The following is a 22,577-nucleotide window of genomic DNA, read 5'->3' as shown; positions in this document are numbered from 1 at the left end:
CAGAGTTCTAGATTCTGGTTTGGGTTCTGTGTTCTTGATGACAGGGTTTCAGTGATTCGGTATTGGGTTGTTTAATGAATTATGATGCAAGTATAAGTTGATGATTGTATTGCGGTAATGTTTGCTTTGTACGCTTGGATCCAGTATGAAAATGTATGAAACGTGGTCCCTGAAAGTTGTAGGGTCAGCACCTACGTACTAGTAAATGGATCAGCTAGTACAAGAGCTGAGGGGGTTGTAGCTCCCTTCCAAAAGTAGTTGGAAAACGAGAGAGGGTTGTAGCCCTCTGCAGGTTGTAGCCTGCGTGCTGGTAAAGGACTGCACCAGTACATTGTAAAAGAAGTTTCTCATTAAAGAAGAAAGAGACAAATTGCAGCAGGTGGTTTTCACCCACATTGGGTTTCCACCTTATATCATGGTGTTCATGTGTGTGGCTTTTGTGTGATGATCTATTCTGTTATACTGCATCTGTTTACTGTTAATATGCTTAATAATATCCTGATGCATTTACTGAAGATAAGATTAACTGAATCATAAGATCTCTGCATATACGCTAGTTGCTTTAGACACAGTCGCGTGTACACGCGGGTTCACTTAACTGAAGTCGCGTATATGTTTCTGAGTATGAAATTGAAAAGTTTTATCTGATCTGATAATACTGATTCACCCCCCCCTCTCAGTATTATTTCCAACAATCTCGATAAGAAACCACTGTACGGGCCACCTTACAAAGGAACCTCCTGAAAGGTCCTGGGACCCCAATCACATAGCGTTGTAGCCTAAGAGGAATGTCATCTATGCCGGCCTCTGGAATTTCTCCTGTCAAACGCTCTAGATGGCTCTCCAATTTGGCCAAGGTCTCTGCTGATTCGTCCTGTGGGGCTGGTGCTGCTGCAGCTGGTTGTTTCCTCTCGTAGGGCCAGAGAGCGGCTGGTCGCCGTGGACCTACATCTGCATTTGAAACTTTTACTATCAATTTTGGGATGAGATAAAAACAAAAAAAATTAAATTAGGAAAATGTTGAAAATGATTTTATCTGATTCATCCCATTGCTCTCCTGGTGGAAGAGCCATGTCTGGGTCACCACGAAAATCTACCCCAGCGTAAGGAAAATCCTGAATAGCAAAAACCTAGTTTTCCAACCAATGGAAATACTCAGGAGTGAATCAAATGACCTCTATCCCCTCCTCAGGATGACGGGCCATAACTGCAACCCATCGCATTAGTTTAGGCTCTCGAGGAATTCTAGCTCCAACAGTGAGGTGTTGTGGGACCAACATTGGGACCCTCTCCTGACCAAAGCTCAAGACTAAAGCACCATATCTAAAGGTATTCAGTTGTCCATTCTTGGCTCTAGTGAGTTGGCCTTTCATATTAGCCAACACAGCATCACACCAGTTGAATATGGTGCCTCGAAAGCAATCAACTGCCATCCGCATCTGGCATCCAGTGGCTACATGTAGTGCTGCACTCCCACAGAGCCTGGTAAGAGTAAACACAATTTTACCTTGAGTTCAGGAAGGGATATGGTTTTGATATCTATCCCTTTGTCTCTAGTCTAGTTGTTACAAAACTCTAGCCGGAGGCTATCGACAGACTGGCCACCTGGCCTAGTCCCGAATAGAGTCAAGTGTTCACCTCTCTTAGGCAAACCAGTCAAGAAGTAAATGTCTGCTGGCTCCATTTCGAGCTGGTGACCACCAATGAAGAAGCACTGGTCCTGTATGCTCCACCTGTCTACCAGCCACTGCAAAAAGTCCACCTGGGCTCTCATGCCAGGTATGGCCCAGAATTTGTATAAGTCGCATGCCTTCATTGCATCAATCGAAGGTTGATGATTTATCATGGTGAGATCTACATCCTCATGCTCCCGTTCTCGCCAATCAAGCATGATGTATACTCTACATTAAACAAAAAGGCGAATTAGAATGTCTAAAAGCAAAGTTTTTAGGTGAATTTTGAGAAATTTAGAGTTAAAAACCCTTGCTGCGGGGACTGCACCCTCTCTGTTAGAGACAGTGCATGGGTCCGTACCTTGTCTTCATGGCAGGTGTGGACCCGTGACTTTTTTCCCGTTACAAAAAAGTCGGGGTCCGCAGGTTACCTGTGCTGTGCCTGCGGGCCCCCACGCGTAGGTTTCTAGCCTAAGAATCCCTTAAAAAATGAAAGTAAAGCCTTAAAACAAATTTGAAATAGATGAAATTGAAGAGTAGGATGATGTAGATTACCTGGAGGAGATGGCGTTTGATTCCAACGAATGGATTTTCTGCAATCTTCACAGGAAGTTTCTGACAAAAAGCTCTATTTTCTCACCCAAAACTCAAATGGTAAAAATGAATTTACAAAAGCCCTTTTTATAAGTTTTTTGAATAAATGAGTTTTTAATTTGTTTATGTTTCACTTTAAAGAGGTAACTTTTGTAGCATTTTTATCCATTTTAAATAGGTATGAGTCATGTTTGTGTTTTTGTTTAGGATAACGGATTTTTCAGGCGAAATCGGTCATTTTCAATGAAAAAAATTTAGAGTCACCTTTAAGCTCTTTTCTGACTCCTAAAACATGGAAAGATCGCCAAGTTTTTCTTTTTAAACTCGTTAAAATGGAACTAAAAAGACGGTCCATTACAGCTCCTTTTTTGACCATAAAAACATGAAAAGATTGCCGGATTTTTGTCGTTTCAAATTCGATATTGGTTATAAAATGACGTGTCATTGATCGCTTTTTACTTTTTTGAATAAGAGGCACTAATTACGAAAAGTACTCCTTGGTCGTAATTATCAAGCGGTTCTCTCAAGTATTATTTTATACTTTTTCAGGCTTGGGGGCCACAAATTTACGAAAAATGACAACCATGGAGTTTTCTTAAGTTTTTTCAGACTCTCTAAAATTGAAAAACGCTGAGTTTCTCCAATACTGGACTCGTTAAAATTTAACAGTAAAGGATCTGTTCAATTACAAAAAGGAACGGACCACTCCTTCTTAGGGTTCGAATTTAAACTAAGTTGGACTCATCCGAAGGATGAGCTTATAATCAAGCAAATTTTATCCTCCTCAAGCTTGTCAAAAATAAAGAGGTACTTGCCAGAAATGGTGGGGGAAAAGAGAGAAAAATGAGCCTGTTTGTCATTCTTTGTAACCACTCTTAAACATGACACTTTTATTCACCTGCGTTGGGAAATCCTTTGCCTAACAGTTGATCAAACCATATTGAAAGTCTTCAGTCGGTTTATGGATATTAACTTTGGGTCAATTGTCACCAAACCATCTGCTGTGTCGTTATGTGTTCAAGAGGTCAGTGCAAATAAGCCATGCATCTGCAAGATATCTGTCATCCATCTTTACCATCCCTGAGCTAGTCCTTGAAACCAAATTTCTTCAAACTTGATCTATGATTTCATGTTGTGGGCTTGACTACGACTGATCGCTTTCTATCGACTTCAGCTCATTATCTAGAAAGATGATCTAGAAATCATCAGTACCTTGGGATCTGCATGCCTCAGTGGAAGGTTTCTCGCCTTCAATGATAGGTTGCATCATTGACCTTCGATCAAAGGATTCCATGACATGTTCAACATCAACACATCTATTCACATCTCATGGATTGTACTGAGTACTTTGAGAGCCATTGACATTACTGGTGGTTTCTCTCACACTTGTTAACAGTTTACATCATTGATTGGTAATCAAGTGGTTTCTACCATGTTTGACTTCGACACATTCATTCACATGGTTAGAATCGTACTATTTCGGGAAGTAGAAATGAAGACCCTGGATCTAGTTTCAACCATCCAGGCTGCGAGGAATTTTGTATTCATTATATAATGGACTATTCATAAATAGATGGCTGCGTCCATACTGTGTCTATATGTGTCTATACTTGTGATGTATTACAAGATCATTCCTATATCAGAGCAGTAGTTAGTTTTCTAGTCAGTTTTGATCTGAGTATGGGAATGCCTACCTCAGTGATGATATGATCTTATATATATATTTTGCATTGAATGTTTTTACAGGTTTCAACCGGGCTCTCCACAAGATGATCCTCGAAATAATAAAGTACTTCACTCTTCCTAGATGATAAATGAAATCCTCATCTACTACAGACTTCGCACTTTAGGGGGCAATCTGTTACACAAAATGTTGTCACCATGACTATTTGCAGTCAGTATGGGTCTATCATCATTCATACTGTCCTCCTAAGAAAGTCTCAAACCTCAGCTCTTCATGTCAAGCTTTGAAAAGGAGATAAAGACATTAAAAATTATTAAAGCTCTAGTTTCGCACTTTCTCTCACTATTGCCTACGGTCCTGCACCCCCTGTTCATGTTACCTGCGGACCTGCCCGCTCTGTCTCTAAAGGAGTGCGTGCGGACCTCTGTGAAAGTCAAAAAGGCGCAAGTTTATTCTAAAAAACTCACTTTGGGTTAATTCTAGATGATTATAGAAGGATTTTTTACGTGGATGGTTCGCTCTTAGGTGGTTCATGCATCCCAAAAGAGAAGGAGCTAATCCCTTGATGAGAGGATCTATCCCTTTGAAGGAGGGATTTATCCCTTTGAAGGTGGACCTAGTAACTTCCCTCCATTGCACTATAAATTAAGGCATTGGGCTGGTTGCTAGAGAGGTTAGAAGCTGAACATTTTTTAGGGTAAATGCTGGTGGAATTGAGACTTCCTAGTTAAGCTTGAGAGGAGAGATCACATACCTTTTGGGCTTCATTGGGAAGAGAGTGAAACTTGTCAAAGTAGAGGAGACTTCTTGTTGGACCCTGGGAGGAGCTTGTACATCATCAAGGAACAGATTGTAAAGTTCTTCATTGATTTGAATTAACCCAATCAGATTCATTTTTCTGAACAAATTGTCTTATGTCATTTGTTTCATGAATTCCTTGATCATCATGATAGGTATGCTTTATTATATTGGTTTTTCAGGTGCTATTTAATTTGTGTGCTTGTTTGTGTTTGCAGATTTGCTACAAGGGAGATCATTTGGATCAAAGGAGCGAGGCTTCCACAAACTTGCATTGGACCCAAGGTAGGCCTAAAACACTTGTTTGCCTTTATTTATAAATTGCATACTTAGAAAAAGATAGGATTTGATTGGCTTGCTTGTCACTAGATATCATTAGATACTAGGGAGGTCGGTCTTGTACGCAAGAATGACTCATTCCGTGTGACACTAGCCAATGATGTGAACCATTAACAGGCATGAGAGAAACCACCAGTAATTGCAATGGCTCTCAAGGTATGACAGTACAATCCGTGAATGTGAAAATGAAGCTAAAATTGAACACTCGTGGAATCATCCGATCAAAGTCTAATGATGAAAACCTATCGTTGAATGTGAATAACTTGCCATTAAGGCATGCAAGCTCTAAGTTATTGAAAGGGAGTTCCTAATTTATCTTCCTGGATAATGAGTTGAAGTCGACAGGAAGTGACCTATTGAAGGAGGGCCATAATGATTCCCTCATCATCGACATGAAACAAGTAATAAAGTGGAACAAATGCGTATGATCCAAGACTGCGGAAAGAGGTTAGACAATGTATAGGTAGTACACTGCATATAGGACTTCTCTTTAACATATCAGTGACATGACTTCGGAGTGTGGCAACATTTGACTCAACATAGGATTAAGTGTCATGATGACGAAGTGGAATAGACTATCAGATGAGAGGTAAAATGGATCATCCAAACCTAGAAATACAAGTGACTAATGAGGATATCCCAAACCCGACATGAGAAACATATGAGTGTCTTGTTCAAGAGTGACATTTTGCCTATACAAGAGATGTTTCACTTTCATTTTTCCCCACTATTTCTAGTGAGTGCCCCAATTATTGTTTATCACAAGCTTGAAGGGGATAACATATGCTTGTCGTATAAGTTCATTCTTCTAATGAATCCATCCTAGTAAGTTTTATGATCCCTAGGAAGGAGAAAATCAGTCTCATCATGTTGACATGTCTTTCTTCGTTTAAGTTTTACGAGTCCGACGGAAGAGTAACTCGAGGCACGCTGTTTGCAGTTATAAATCTGACATTCATAACACTTTTAAATTAAATAAGTTCAATCTTTGAAGATAGAAGGCCATAAATAACCAACACGAAGGAGCAGTGGCATAGCCTAATATGTGACCACCACATGCCTCAGAGTGGTAGTTATTCAATACTCGTTAACCCTCTTCAAGTGTTAGACATCTACAAAGAACATTATCAACAACGACTCAGTACAACATATCACCAATAATTCGATAATGTTGGGACTGATGCCAAATGTGGCGTCGTTTAGATTGAGACAACTCAGATCAGAAGGTATGGTTCTAAAGATAAACGATAATATCTCCATACCATGGGTCAAGATTACTTATAAGAAACAAAATTTCATTAGGAATCTTCTGAGTAAAATCAGTGGAGATGTTTGTAGAAGGAAGGGCGCAAATCAATTTAGCAAAAAATAGTGACTTCATTGATTTGGTGGCACTAAACTCCAAATAAAAATCTTTTAGGATGAAAATCCATTTAGAGTATTTTCCCCCAAGCAATTAACGAGTCAAAGTATAAATCATGGGATTACATTTAGAAATCACTGTGGTCTTCTGTAGAAGAATATAATGGAAAAATCATTGGACAACGTGGACTGCTACCATGGAAACCTTCTCAACATGAGCATATCGAGTTTCTATGTCAATAAGATTTCCACTCAAATAATGAACCACATGTTCATTTCCATCATCATCGACCTGAACCAGTACGATGGCATGGTACTCTCAGCCGTGGCCAAGAACAAGAAATAATCGTGGTGGTAGTTAGGGGGGTGTAATTAAGGATCACTAATGAGTGTTTTCTCTAGAGAATTGAAAACTTGTCGGGAGATTTCATCCCAAATGAATGGGATACCCTTCTTGTGTAAGCGAGTAAATCCCTTGGCAAGCTCAGCATAATTAGGGACAAAGCGATGAAGAAAATTTTCCTTCCCTTGCAAACTCTGCAATTGGTGCAGTGATGAAGGAGGGGGTAGACTTACAATGGCCTCTACTTTAAGAGGATCTAATTGAATGCCTTCTTGGGACACAACAAGACCCAAGAGATGAAAAAATTCAACGCAGAAGCCACATTTGTACAGATTGAGGCAAATTTTATAGTGTTGACAATGTAGAAAGATTGCTCGAAGGTGGTCTGGATGGTCACGACCCTGAGTAGAATGAGTTAGTAAGTCATCCAAATAAAGTTGAATGATGTGTTTAATATCATGAAAGGCATATGACATCGCGTTTTAGAAGGTAGCACCAAGGTTTTTTAGACCAAAAGGAAGCTTCTTATAAGCAAAAGTCCCCCATGGACAGATGAAAGCAGTCTTGTGCTGATCAGCGGGTAATATTTTAATCTGATTATAACTAGAAAAATCATTCATAAAAGAAAAGATCTCACTCCCAACGCACTCATCAATGATCTGATCAATAAAGGGAGTGGGATAATTGTCTTTAGGGCATGCACAATTAATATCACGGTAATCAACACAACCTCGAATTTCTCCGTGCGTTTTTGTAATGGGTACGATATTGGAAACCCAATATGTCAATGGGATAGGGTAAATAAAACTAGCCTTTAGAAGTTTTTCAACTTCTCCCTTAATAGCAGTGGCCTTTCTAGGATGCACTAGATGGAGTCGTTGACGAACGGGCTTCACATTAGGATAAGTGGGTATTTCGTGCACCACGATAGCTAGATCAATACCAGGCATTTCCTCATATGACCAAGTGAAGACATTGTGAAACTCTTTTAAAAGGTCAGTGTAAAACCTAATCTCTTCAGGAGAACAAGAAAACCCGATGTGAATGTTCTCGACAATTACAGGTTTAATGGAAATGTCGATTGGCATGGTTGCAGTAATATTTCCCATATTACCTTTGGACATAACTTTGTGCACCAAAATAGGCATTTGAAGTGGATGTGTTGAGTTATGAGAAACAAAAGTCCCAAGACATGAAGCAATATCACTCAGACTTGGAAGAAACGGGGAACGATGATGGGCATCATTCCAAGTAGTTTCATCAACACACATAAACTCAACAATACTCTCGTTGTTGGGGAATATCTCGTTCAAGGGATCCAAAGAATCCCAAGAACCAAGCCAAGGAGATTATGAATACGTTTCCAGGTGCATATGCAGAATAGTATGAATTTCAGAGGTAGCCTCTGAAGCCAAGACAATTTTTTGATAAGCTTGTTCGAAAGGACTTAGCAGCATATCATCATCGAAAGAATCAACCTGATCTGGAGTAGGGATGGTCCATGGATCATTTGAGGTAGAGATCATGTTAATCGAGGTGACATGCGGAGGTGGGAGAGGAAAAGTTCCCATTAAAGTAGAATCTTTGAAAAGACCTGTCCCCATGCTATCATATGGAATATAGGCATTTCCCACATATGGGATGTTTCCATTTGAAGAACTAGAAGAGAAAAAGAACATTTGATAGACGGTGACAATTTTCCCTTCATGAGGAAAACAGAGCACCCGAATAAAGAGGAAACCACACAAAACATGCCATGAATCTAGCTTTGCCCCAGTAGAAGGTTGTCATTCAGATTTGCATATACGACCTCTACTTCTAATTTGACAGTCTTCCCTTCTATGGTGATGGGAAAATTTGTGAGAATACCATGAGGATGGGAGCCTCTGCCATCAAGGGTTTCTAAGGCGTTCGGGGACTGATTGAGAGGTGGAGAGCCAATGGATTTCCAACATGAAATAGACATGATGTAGGGGGAAGCACCCTCATCAATCACAATCTGATGAATCGTTTTTCCCTTTATAATGACTTGAATCAAAAACACAATTTGATGGGGAAGATTGGGTACATGGTTTTCTAGATCGAAAGTGATCAAATTGGAATCGACGGGATCAATACCTCCTATAGTAGAAAATAATGATTTCCGCTGCATTTGACAAGTTTAGAGAACTTCCCAGACAGACATTGCTGAAGTCGCTTGAGCCATATCTTTGAAAACACTGTAATGTTGACCAACTCTAGTGTTTGGATTATAAGATGATTTTTGAAGCATACCTTTCGGAGGTGGTCGGATGACAAACTAATTATTAGGTTTTTCAATATCAAGAGTACCAGAACTAGGTGGAGTGGAACTAGAAGCTGTTTCAGTGGCTTACTTTTCCAATGTCTGCTTTTGAGGAGTTTGATAATCCTTTGACTAGGTGGCAATAGAAATAGGCACTGTACCACTCATGAAAACCTGAGAACGTGAAGAGGCAAAGGATTGGGATTTTTCTACCAATTTTGTCTGTTGTGATGGAAATGGCTCTTTCAGTACAACCGAGATTCCTTTCAATAAGTGACTAACTTCCACACTATTAGTCCTTACAATCTCCTAGGCTGAAAAGGAAATCGAGAAGCGTAACCTCAAACCACTTCAGCTCAGTAGCTAGCCCTACTGAACATGAGAGGGATCTGTCTAAGTTTCTTATCAGTGATATGAATTTAAATAAAATGAATTTTAGGCTAGGTATGTGTATTTATTTGTTTGTTTGTGAAAATTTGGTTTTTAGGATTTGCTAAACTTAGGGTTTGGAGCCACAAATAGGTCTAGGCTATAGGAGTGCAGGAGAAAATATGAGAAGGAGTGAGGTATCAGAAGCCATGGTGTATTTTGAGTATTTTCAGTGTAGTATAGAGGATATAGTGTGGATGAAACTAATGAGCATAAATAAACATGATTTCATTAGCTTAGGAAGACATACACATAACTATGAAAACCAGATAACAGAGGTTGAAAAACAAGAACTCTGTGTATTTTAATGTAAGGAATTCATAGAAAGAAGAGATATAATGTAGATAAATATGACTATACCATTAGAAAACAAAATGAATGAAGTACAAGCACCATGAACTCACTGGGCTAGATTTCCTTGAAAATAGTTGCAACCTGTCTCTATATTAGCTAAAAAGATGATTACATGCAAGCTTCCTTCACAAAATGTTCAACCCCCTTGTCCTGAAGAGAAATAATACATATAGACTCTCCTAGACCATTTTCCCACCTTCAGGAGTTGAATTCCTTGATGGAGGAACTGACTCCAAGATTCTCTCAACCAACAAGTGAGAGTGAGAAGGTGAAACTCAAACACTTCATGGAGAGTTTGTTTAGGAGTTTGCTTCTTTTATGAGGCATAATAAACATAAAAAACAACCTATGATGTACATTTATTCATCCCTACATCACCTAGCCTCGAAACTAGTTCCATTACGTAGAGAATCTTGACTTTGACTAAGTCAAACTAGAAACTAGAAATTTTATACATTGAAATTTACAAGTTAAAACACAGAAACGTGCAGAAGCACAGTGCCAACTTTGAGCTGATTTTTAGGTGGTTCTAGGGATCAAAATGAAAAATTGAGAGAACGGTCAACTAGCCCTTCAAGTCTTATTTCCAGAATAGTTTGAATTTCTGAATTTGGAAAATCCATTCTCCCAAGGTCGCTCCAGAAGCACAGCGCCTGTCAAAAAAGGGTCCAGAATGCTAGTGTTTTGCCACTTTATTGCTATTTTCTCCAAAACTGAGCCCCATCTACAAAATATGAGTGAATGGGTTTTTATAGGATTGCAAGAGCTTTCCAAAAATGTTGACCTTTCCTCAAATTGAGGCCTGAGGAAAAAGCACGGCGCCAAGGTACTATGCTTCTAGAGCAGCTGAATTTCTGAACTTGGACCAAAATTTCTCAAAAAACTCAAAATGATCAGAATTTGCTCAAAATTGGAGGGCAGGTGTAAAAACATGTTTTTTATAGCTTCATTGATTCTTCAGCAAGCATCTCCAAGTTCCCCTCATCCTTTGGGTCTTTTTTGGCCTCCTTGAGCTTATTTTCAAGTTGTTTTACTTTAACATTGGCGATCATGTTTTGAGATTGACAGTGATGTGCCATGTGTCTGAGCAACTGATTATCCCTGTTTGCCTTCTCAAGGAGCTTCTCCAAGTGTTCATTCACCTTTTTGAGCCAATATTCCATATCTTGATGAACCTCTAGTGCAATTCTCTCTTCTAGGTCAGGGTCCTCATTCAGCAGAATTTGTTCTTGCTCCTCTTGCAAAGCTTTCTTGAGGCCTCTTGTTCTTTGTCTTTTCCTTTTTCCTCTCCCCTTTGATGCTTTAGGCTCGCTTGATTCCATGATCTCCTTACCTTTGCCAACTTGGTGCATTAACTTGGCTTTTTCCTTTTCTAGGATCAACTCCTTTGCTTTGAGTTCACTGTTTTCCTATTCAAGGAATGATATAACATATTTTTCCCTTTCGAAATTGATTGCTAGCTCCTTGATTTGGTAGTCCTTATTCCTGATTCTCTGTCACATGTTTGAGGTCTGATCCTCAGTCTCTGGATCAATTAGTTCAAACTCATTCTCAACTGTGTCTTTCTCGGGAAAAGTATGATCCAGATTATCCACAGTGCTATGTTCATTATGTTGACGTTTCGAATCCCAAAGGGGATCCATCATCAAGACAAAAAATGAATGATAGATTGAGAGAAGAACCTACCGACCAGAATAGATAAATACATACCTAATGTATGATAAATTCAAGTAGAAGCCGACTAATTTAAAAACTAAACTACATATACTATTCAATTTTTATTATTTTAGTTTTAATTATTTTAATTTAATTTTAATTTATTTATTTTAATTAAATTCTTATTTTAGTTAACCTAATATGAATTAGTAAATAGTAAAACTAATTAATTCTAATGAAATAACAAATGAATAAATAAATTAAAAGTAATAAGTTTATTTTTATAATGTAATAAGTTTATTTTGTATAATTAGTTTTTAATTTTTTGTATAATTAATTTTTAATTTTAATTAGTATCTAACTTTATTTTTTCTTTTAATTTAGTAACCTAATTAAATATATTTAGTTTATTTAAATTTAAATTCAAATTTTTATTCTAACCTAATATGGATAACTAAATTATAATTTTTTATATATAAAAATAAGTCTAACTAATTTTCACTGAAACAAACTAATTAATTAATTAATCCACTAAACAATAAATGATTTGATTTGATTAAGATTTAAATTATTTTATTTTTATTTTATTTTTTAATGATTTATAGATTAATTTTATCGATGTATAATTAAACCCTAAGTAACTAACTAACAAGGAGATAATTTATTTATGGATTAATTAATTTCTAAATTTTTAATAATGTTAATGTTAAAATCTATTGTCACTAGAATAAATTTTTTTATATTTTGTTTTATTAGTTACTTAATTTATTTATTAGTTAATAATCATCTATATTATCTTAAAATAATCTTAATAATTATTTGTTATTAAGATTTAATAATCAATAATTTTATTGATAGATAATTAAACCCTAAGTACCTAACTAGCAAAGAAATAAATTATTTATAGATTAATTAATTTATAAATTTTTAATAATGCTAATGTTAACATCTATTGTCACTAGAATAAAATTTTTATTTTTTTTTGTTAGTTATTTAATTTATTTATTAGTTAATAATCATCTATATTATCTTAAAATAATCTTAATAATTATTTATTATTAATAATAATCATTTATTTATCTATTTACAAATAAATGGTTATTATGTCAAATAAATAATTATTAATTCATAAAAAAATTCTTATTGCTAAGACAAATGCTATTAATTAAGGAACGGGGAGGAAGATGTCGGTTCCTGCTCTGTTGATGAAGAAGGCTTGGCCACTTTCTCTCTGTGAGAAGAAAACACAAGCCTTTGCCCTTTCTTATACACTTTAGTCACCTCGGGTTTGGGTAGTTGAGTCTTCTCCACTGATTTGCTAGATGACCCCACCTTTGTTTGTTGTTTTGGTGCACTAGGAGACTGAGATGCTGCATTTTTCTCATGTCATTCCAAGGCTGCTTCCAAAAAGGCTTCCCAAGCCATACCTTTCTCTGTCAGCTGGTGAAGGACAATGGTTTTGATGAGACTGTGATGGAACAAGCTTGGGGAGTGCTCTTTGTCCTTTAATTGTCTTTTTTCAGACATTTTGGAAATTCTATTGAATAGATAATTACACATGTTGAGTAGCTTTTGAGAGATGAAATGCATCAAGAGGCCAATACGATAGGCATACAACCTAGAGAATCTACCTTCACAAGTGAAAAATCTCATGACAATTTTTATCGAAGAGGCGTATTTCTCCAATAAATATCTGAAAGGCATGAGGTATGTGTTTCTCTATATGGCATCTTCAAGAAAGGCTTGTAGTATTCAATATCTAGGCTCATTCCTTTGAACCAATGTTCGCCATTGTCTAGTAACCCAGTTGCAATTGAGATGGAAGCCACTGAAACACTGAACTCAACATCAACAATGACAACAATTTCTCCTTTCAGTTGAGTTGCCACCCAATCTATTAGTTTCTCATGAAATCCCACCTCGCTCACCCTTTTGCAAAATTCTAGGTAATGGACATCCTCAAAGCATTGTTTGATGAAAGGATAAGAGTTTATTGTATTGCAATCTAATGGTTCATATATGAAGATCTTCCCTCCTTTATGTTGTCTTTTTCTTTCTGGCGAAGATTCTTCCTCCATGATGACACAAAGCCCTACTAGCAGGCAGCAAAAATAAAATGTGAGGTGTGAATGGAAATGTAGTGATATGAAGGTGATTTTTTTGCAAAATGATGGAGGTGTCTTGAGAAAGGTGAAAGGACTTTGCAAGCTAATGAAAAGGAGTGGAGAGACAGTGGGAGAATGATTTGCTTGTAGGTATAAATAATAGGGTTTATAATGAAACTTGCCCAAAAACCAATAGGAATGAGCTAGGGTTTTGCTTTTTGAGCGTCAAAACTTTGTTTTGAGGAGGGTAAAATGGTTAAAATGGCTCATTAAACATGTATGCAGGTGTAGGATATCATTTTACATGTTTTAGAAATCAAAAATAATGATAGCCATTTTCAACCTATCATTTCCCATGCAAATTTCGCTACAAACCCTAACTTGAAGAATCATTGACATGATATGAAATTGGAAAAGAAAAAGAGGGATGATGATGGAGTACTTACTTGTTCCTTAGCTTAGAAGTCAGTAAAATCAAGCTTGCAAGTGAAAAAATGAAGTTTAGGATAATTTTGAAGGATTCTGAGGCACTTTGTCCTGCGCGTAGCACAATGTGCCTGAGCGCAACACCAAAGTGCAGTGTAGTTCTTCTGAGCATAGCGTCGGCCTCCTAAGCATAGCGCAGTGCTTCTAAGTGCAATGCTTGATTTTTTTTGCCAATTTCACCTAGGAAAACGACTTTTTTGCTTTCTTGGATGGGATAACTTGATAACAAAGAGTGAATAGGATGTGAATGAAGGAGTTTGGGGGATTTTGAGTTTATATATGGAAATTTTCTTCACTTTTTCAAAAAGAAATGGGACCCACCCTCCTTTAGAAACTGATTTTCACTTTATGAAAATAGATTTACCTTTACCATTGCAAACCTGAGATGTCCTTTACTTTCCTGAGTGTTGGATCCTTTTTTTCTGGGACTTTGGAACATGAGAGTATGAGGAGTGTGTGAAAATTCAAAATCAACTCCCAAAAGTTCTTTGTCATGTTATACTCACTGCTGGTTTTATTCATGAAAATGATAGACCTTGGAAACCCTAGTGACCTAATGGATGACCTAAGACCAAATGGAATGATGGTGATGACTAACCCATTTTTATTGTGACACCTCCATAAAGTGTGATAGGTGACCAACATGAGTGAATTTCCAAATAATGACTTCATGTTTAGACTGAACAAACAATGACCAAATTTTGTTGTGTAAACCTAGTAACAAAAAAAAAATTGATTTTGTAAGTCTGGAAAAAACATAGTAAAAGCATATTTGATCCTGGTGACAGGCTAACAAGACTGAAACTAACATTGGCTCCAGTTGGGGATGGCAGCTCTTTGGATGTGTCCATAACACCGTAGACCAAGTAACTTTATTCATTGGGCAATGGAGTCAACATGCATAAAAACTGACTTTTGACTTAAAACTCACTAACCTTTTGACATGACAGAAAAACTTGAGAAATAAAAAATGAAAACAATGTTGACTTTAAGAGCCTTAGGGCCTTCACTTCAGGCTTCAAACTCCTATGACAACCATCTAAAATGTTGGAAGTAAAATACACATCGGTATGTACAATGATGATGAATTTTCAAGACTTTTTAGACATAGTAGTGCTTGAGAAGCCAACCATCGGTCACCCCTCCTGAATAATCTCTTCCATCCATTTCTTCCAACAAGAAGAATTCTTTCCTCTGAAGTTAGAAATTCTGTAGGGCCCCTTCCATAAGTTTTCAAACTTACCATGTTACCCTTTTCTTCATTTCTAGCATCCCACTAAAGAACCACATCTCCTAGATTGAAATTATCTTCCTTGGTTTTGCGGTCATAAATCTTTTTAATCTTTTCCTGGAGTTTGGGTGTGTTTTGAAAACCCTCTTCTCTTGTCTACTATAAATGAATCATATGATTTTGTCCTCCTTTGTATGTCATTCGTTTCACTATCCAATTCCTTTAGAATTTTCATTACTAGGACAACAAGAGATGAAGGAAGTACTACACCAACTCCATATACCGCTAAAAAGGAGACATACCTATTGATTTTTTAGTGCTGACCCTATCCACCCACAAGGCATTGATGATTTTTTTATGCCAATTCTTCTTGTTTACCTCTAAGACCTTCTTGATGATATTAACCAAGGATTTATTGGAAGATTTAGCAAGACCATTGCCTTGCGGATGATAAGCAGTAGAATGTCCTAACACAATATGATATTTAGCATAGAAGTCCACCATTATTTTTTATTTGAAAGCAGTAGCATTGTCTGTAATTATTTTCTGTGGGTAGCCAAATCTAGACAGAATATTAGACTCCAGGAATTGAATGATGACAAAATCAGTAGCTTGCCTATTTGGGATAGCTTCAATCCACTTTGTAAAGTAGTCAGTGGCTGTTAATATCCACTATGTTGTGCTGAAGATGAAGGATGGATTTCACCAATGAAATCAAGACCCCATTGCGGGAAAGGAGCTGAAATCAAAATGGGTTGTAGTGGTAATGGAAAAACTTTCCTCTTTCCTTGAAAAATATGACATTCGTGGCAGCTCATGACCATTTTGAATGCATCAGAAAAGAGGGTGGGCCAATAGAAGCCAAATCTTAAGATCTTAGTTACTATAGTTTTCCAAAAGTGATGACCGCCACAATCTCCTTTATGAAAATCCTTCATTACATATTTAGCTTCATTTTCTACCAAACAATTTAGTAGCACACCTCCAAGATTTTTCCAAAATAAAACACCATCTAGAATACAATATCTTGAAGCTTTCAGTTTCAATGATCTAGCTTTACCTTTGGGGACTTCTGGAGGGGAATTAAAGTGTTGCAAGACATAGACAATGTCAAAATACCAAGGTTAGGACATGAACATATCAGACACCTACAGGAAAGGGTCATCCTCTTCTTGTTCTTCACACAGTGCAACATTCAAATTGATATCTAGTGCATGTAGATTGGATTCGGCCATGAGTTTGGCTAACTCTTGTCCTTTGATGGGCTTTGTAGGTGATATCTCCAAGTCATACTCCAGCATGGATGTAATCCACCTTCCTCTTCTGCCTTTAGGATTTTTCTGCACAAGAATTTCTTTTACTGTTGTAGTAGGAACATACAATGGTATGAGAATGTAGAATATAAACTCGGAAATCCTTGAGGGCTTTTACCAACGCCAATGCCTGCTTCTTAATGATATTGTATCTCAGTGTTGCATCTCTTATAGTGGAAATGAAAAATGCTATAGGCTACTCATTTTTCTGATCTTTCTTCTGCATTAGGACCGCTGCTAACGTATGCTCAAAAGTGAAAGAAAAGATTATGAAATCTGAAGTATAATTTTGGGCTAATAAAAATAGGAGAAGTAGATAATGAAAAATTTATAGCATGAAATGATTTCTTAGCCTCCAAAGGCCACTTTACCTCGTTGTCTTTCTTTAACATGTTTTTCATTTCTTTCAAGTTCTCAGCTAGATTAGGAATAAATCTTCTCAAAAAAATAATTTTCCCATTGAAAGACTGAATCTATTTCTTGTTCCTAGGGAAGTCTAGTTGCTAAATGGCCTCCACTCTTGCAAGATCAATGTGGATGCCATATTGAGAGATGATGTGTCCTAGTAGCTTACCTTCTTCCATGGTGAACAAGCTCTTCTTTGGGTTAAGTGAGATGCCAAATTTTCTGCATTTCTGAAAAATAATCCTTAAGTGATGCAAGTGATCTTCATCAAATCTTGAAAATACTGTAAGATAATCTAGATATATAACCAAAAATACATATTTTTCATTTGCAAAAGCTATTTCCATAGCCTGTTGAAAAGTAGTTCTTGCATTCTTCAACCCAAAAGGCATCTTGACATGCATGAATGTACCCCATGGCATTGTGAAGGTTGTCTTGAGTTGATCGTCCTTTTGTACCAGAATTTGATTGTATCCAAAGTATCTATCTGATAGTGACATCCTAGAGGATCGAACCACCCTCTGTAGTATGTGATCCATCTTGGGCAGGGGATAGTTGTCTTTCAAGGACACCTTATTGACATTTATGAAATCAATACATAGATGAATTTCCCCAATCTTCTTTCTCACAAGTACTATATTAGACATCCATTCAGAAAACCAAATTGGGTCTATGATTCCAGACTTATAAAGTCCATTTACCTCTTTTTCAATTGATGGAAACAACTTGGGATTGATTCTCCTTAATTTCTGGCGAAATGGCTTCTGATCGGGCTTAATAGGAATGGTGTGCTGAATGATACTTTTGTCATAAACTTTCAGATATGAATAGTCCCAAGAAAATGCATCAATAAATTCCTTCATTAAAGACATATACTTACCCTTTTTTTTAGGAGATAATGACTTTGATAACTTGACCATTTTATGATTTTCAGTTGTGCTAATGTTTACATCTTCAACTCCCTTTTATGTAAGAACCATGGTGGGATTCTTGGCGACATCATCTCTATCAAATAACTCTTCCAAAGGCACCAAGCCTCTTGGAATGTTGTTGTCCTTGAGCTGTAATACTTCAATGTCAGTTGAGTGGATGTTTGGATCATCAAAGTTGTATGCATCATCAATATGATAATTCTGAAATTATCCCTCCAATTGCAGAAAATTGTCTATTTTCTTATCATCACAAAACACTTGCCAAATTCTCATATTATCTGGGACAACTGGGTGATTTTTGACATGGATGGAGTACTTATGACTAGGATGAATAGGGATCCTCACCATACTTGTTGCAGTGGTGAGTGAGTTAGCTATGACATTTTGAGTTCTAGGAATAAGAGATAAAGTATCTTTTGAAAAAGTCTTGAGAATATCAAGTACAACATTGTGATAAGCTCTCATTCTTGGATTCTTGGCCTGGTATTCCCCTTTGACTTGCTTGATCACTAATTTAGAGTCGCCATAAACAGAAATCTTTTTTGCTCCCAACTTTTTCAGAATTTTGAGGTAGCAATCAATGCCTCATACTTCGCCTCATTGTTTGAACATTCAAAAGCCAACTTGTAAGAGCTCATTCTCACATTTCGAGGGATTTTATTTGACTGATGTAATCGACCATGTATCCAGACACCAATTCCCACTCCTTCTCTTCTTGATGCACCATCGAACTCCATGGTCCAAAGACCATTTTCTTCATTCGGGAAAAGGATTTCTGAAGATTGAACTTTTTTCTTTGTAGGATTTTGAACAACTATCTCAAAGCTTTCTGTTTTCTACACTATTCTTTGAATTTCCTTAATAGGATTTTCAAGCTACATACATGCTTCACCAAGCTCTCTACCTTCTATTGTAATAGCTTCATGTATGCTGCTCATTACCTTGGGAACTTCTGATATTTTCACTAGCTCACTTTCATCATCGAAAAACTTTATATCACTAAACAGAATGAAAGAATCAAGATGAGTATGAACATCATGTATAGGATGATTGAATGGCTTCTCCTTACTGCTAATCATAAATCTCATCTTCTTTTCTCTATAAAGTTTCTAGAGTTTTCCAAAAATAGGGATAGTGGTGTATGAAAAGTCAAGCTGCAGAGTGCCCTTTAATTTTGCTCCCCAAGACCTTGAAAGCAACATGCCAAACCTAGTAGGAATATTGGCAAATATAACATCCATGAGTACATTTTTGGCCGGGATTTGGTCCAAGAACACTACCAACTCTTTAATACGGCCAAGGCATTTCACTCTTCTAGAATCAAAGGAATAAAGATCATTGTAAGGTTGGGTGATGCTCAATCCTAGTTTCTCCATGATAGCTTTAGGCATCAGATTATGGGAGGCACCAAAATCTAGCATGGAATTATGAAGGATAAACTCATGAAGTTTAAGACTTAGATAAAAAGGAGGGATTTCACTATCTTCCGGAGCTCCTTCTAAGGCTAGACCAAAAGGGATTTCTTGCTCATCATCAGCCACATTAACTATATCAGACATCTGGTCAACCTTAAGCATCTTTGCAATATAAAATTTATATTTGTAATTCCTTACCAATTCGGTGAGGGGAATGGCGATTTTCAATTTAGAAATTTCATTCTCCAAACTAAAAATATTAGATTCCTTTTCTACCTCTTTTGAAGCGATGTCCTTCCTTTCCGTTTGGCCTTTAGCTTGAGGTTCCTTCCTGTGACTTTCAGTTTGTAATTCTTTATCTTTCTTCACATTGCTGGTGGAGGCTTCATTTGCTATATCCCAATTCAGTATGACAATGTCCTTATCTTTATTCTGGCCTGTAGGGGTGGTTTCTTTGCTTGGTGCGTCCTTTTGTAGGTTTTGTCTTTTCTAAGTTAGAGTGACAAATACATTTATATTCCTCAAACTGTACTAATTTTGGAGATGACTGAGGGCTTTCTGATATCCTCTTTGGTACTCTTCAGTTTGAACAACCCATAGTTCTTCGCTTGTGAACACAAATTGTTGATCACTTGGTATGAGAGAGTCTTCAGAAAACTGATCTTCCTCTGTTAGGAAAGTAGGCAGTTCATCTTCTTGAAAGAAGTGATTTGCTTCTACAATTTCTTCTTCATCTTCTTCCTAACCTTTAGTGTAATTTTGCTAGAATGGAGCTCTTACTTGACCTTGAGGATCTTGGTTTCGCTGCTCTTTTTGTCGATTTCTAAACTTTTGTTGTTGTTGTCTACGAAAGATAGGATTCCTCACTGATGGTTTAGCTTGTCAATAAGTTATGGATATTATATCCATCATCCTCTCCATAGTTTTTATTAGATTCTAAAGCTTTGCATTAAAAGATGATGCAGGCTCTTCTTTGAAGACAACGTATAAACCGAAGCTATCATTTGCACAGGAATGGAAGGTTGAAACGAAGGTAACAGTTTGGTCAGAATATTCGGTTGAAGTGGAACTGTAGTAACAAAAGTTTTCATAGGGATATGAGAGGTCATGTTTGGAATAAATAGATAAGAAGTAGGCATAGAATTTGATGACCAAATTGGATTTTGTTATAACAAAGAAGCACCGGGAGTTCCTAAAACTAATTAAGCCAAGGTCATATAACCATGTGGAATCATAGGACCACTATTCACAGGAGGTGGTTGAGATGGAACTCTTCCTTCATAAGGAAAACCTTATGGGGAAAGTCATATTGAGAGTCATTATCAACAGTAGGAGTGTGAGTAGAGGAGACTCTAGGAGGACCTAAAGGAGAGGTTGGAATCCCATCTCCTAAAGCTAAAGGTGGAAAAAGTTGGTGATGAGGAATCTGAGATGGACGAGGAGATAACTCCAAAGGAACACCAGGTTGATCGTATGGAGTATAAAGATGTTGAGGAGATACCACAAATGGATCAAAAAGTGGATTCAAAGGGTATTAAACAAACCTTTGTGGACTCTCAAGGGTTTCTAGATCATACTCCTGAGAGGACGATGAGTCTCGAGGCGGAGGACAAGAAGCAAGGGGTTGGATGCTTGGAACAATTCCAAGTTCAATGCCTTGACCTTCAAGTGACTGTGAAAGTTTGAGACAAACTCCTTATGAAGACCCTTCAGTATCAATCGATGAAGGGGAACTGTGAGGTGAATGAAATGGTTTAGCCACGATGACTTTCTCTCAAGAGAAGAAGAAGAAGAGGTGATTCGTTGAGGGCTTTTAAAAATTAAAATTTACAAGGAATTACTCCATGTGAGGGCAAGAAGTAACTACATGGGTTCAACATGTTACCATTAGCAGTTAATTTTATGACTCAAAACAACAAATAAATCAAAAAGGGGTATGCTAGGAATAGGGTTTACCAAGTATCCGTGAACCGTTATATACACCTTAGCCAAAACCAAGGACTTAATATATGATGGTCAATCTCCCCGAATGTTGTGTTCGATGTATGACGTTTACAAGGTGGCTGACTTGGTTACCTGTGGCTAAAGGATAGAAACCTAATGGGGTCTCCCAATATATACTTGATGGTACGGGGAGCACAAGTCTATGTTAGCGCTATCTAATGCATAACCGTTCAGTGAGAGTGTTCCCATATACTTGCCATACTGAAGTGCCTCCTATATACCTGAACGTACTGGAGAACCTTCAATATACTTTCGTACTGGAATGAGATTTCACCCCCAGGATATAATGCAGGTAGTTAACGACAACTGCTATGTTTAAAGATGCCAGAACACATCTCTAGCCTAGACCTCTAGATATTTGCATTACGTTACAAATGCTCCTTAGGTTAAATGAGGTAAATTTTAAGTTTATCTTGAATTAGGTTTCAATTTTATGGCTCAACGATGTCACCTGAATTCCTATAATGCACCTAAATGAGAAAAATGAAATCTTTTCGTTTAATGAGGGATAAGCTAATGAGGGAAGAGAGACAACAAAACAAATGCATCAATCAAGCAAAATGCATCAAAACATATCTCCCTAACACTTTCAATGCAAGATGCAAAAATGAAAACTACTCTTTCACTTTCAGTAACAAATGCAGCACTTAAATGAAATCTTATGAGAAACAAAAATCGCTTTTCTTTCACTAGGATGCACTAATATTTTTGTTCTTTTTCTTTCACTTTGATAAAAAATGAAAAATAATGCATAAGCAAAAGAAAAAAATGAATGTCAAAACAAATAAAATGAAAATTTCATTCACTTTTGGCTTTGAACAAAAATCGTTTCAAAAATACTTAAATGAAGAAATCCTTTCACTTTTCTTTTCGAGCAAAAGCAATTTTCAAAGCACCAATATGACTTAATAATAATCAAAACAACTTCAGAGATATGACCGAAAGCACTTGACAATGGTGTCCTGATCGCAGTAAATCTCCTAAACAGAGGCAATCAATCTCACAAAGACAATCCAAGTGATGAGTGAAGGGTCACCTAGACCTAGAAACCCTAGAAGACAATCTAGCTTCAATCACACATCAACAGGAGCCAAGAGACAATTTTAACCACTAAAGGAAAAAAACTAAGACAAACACACTGTAATTATACTGGAAAAACACTGACAGAGG

Source organism: Pinus tabuliformis, chromosome 8 (assembly GCF_031772625.1).
Source record: "Pinus tabuliformis cultivar Carrire ecotype Pingquan chromosome 8, CPIR1, whole genome shotgun sequence".
Classification (NCBI taxonomy): Eukaryota; Viridiplantae; Streptophyta; class Pinopsida; order Pinales; family Pinaceae; genus Pinus; species Pinus tabuliformis.
This window is presented reverse-complemented; position numbering follows the sequence as displayed.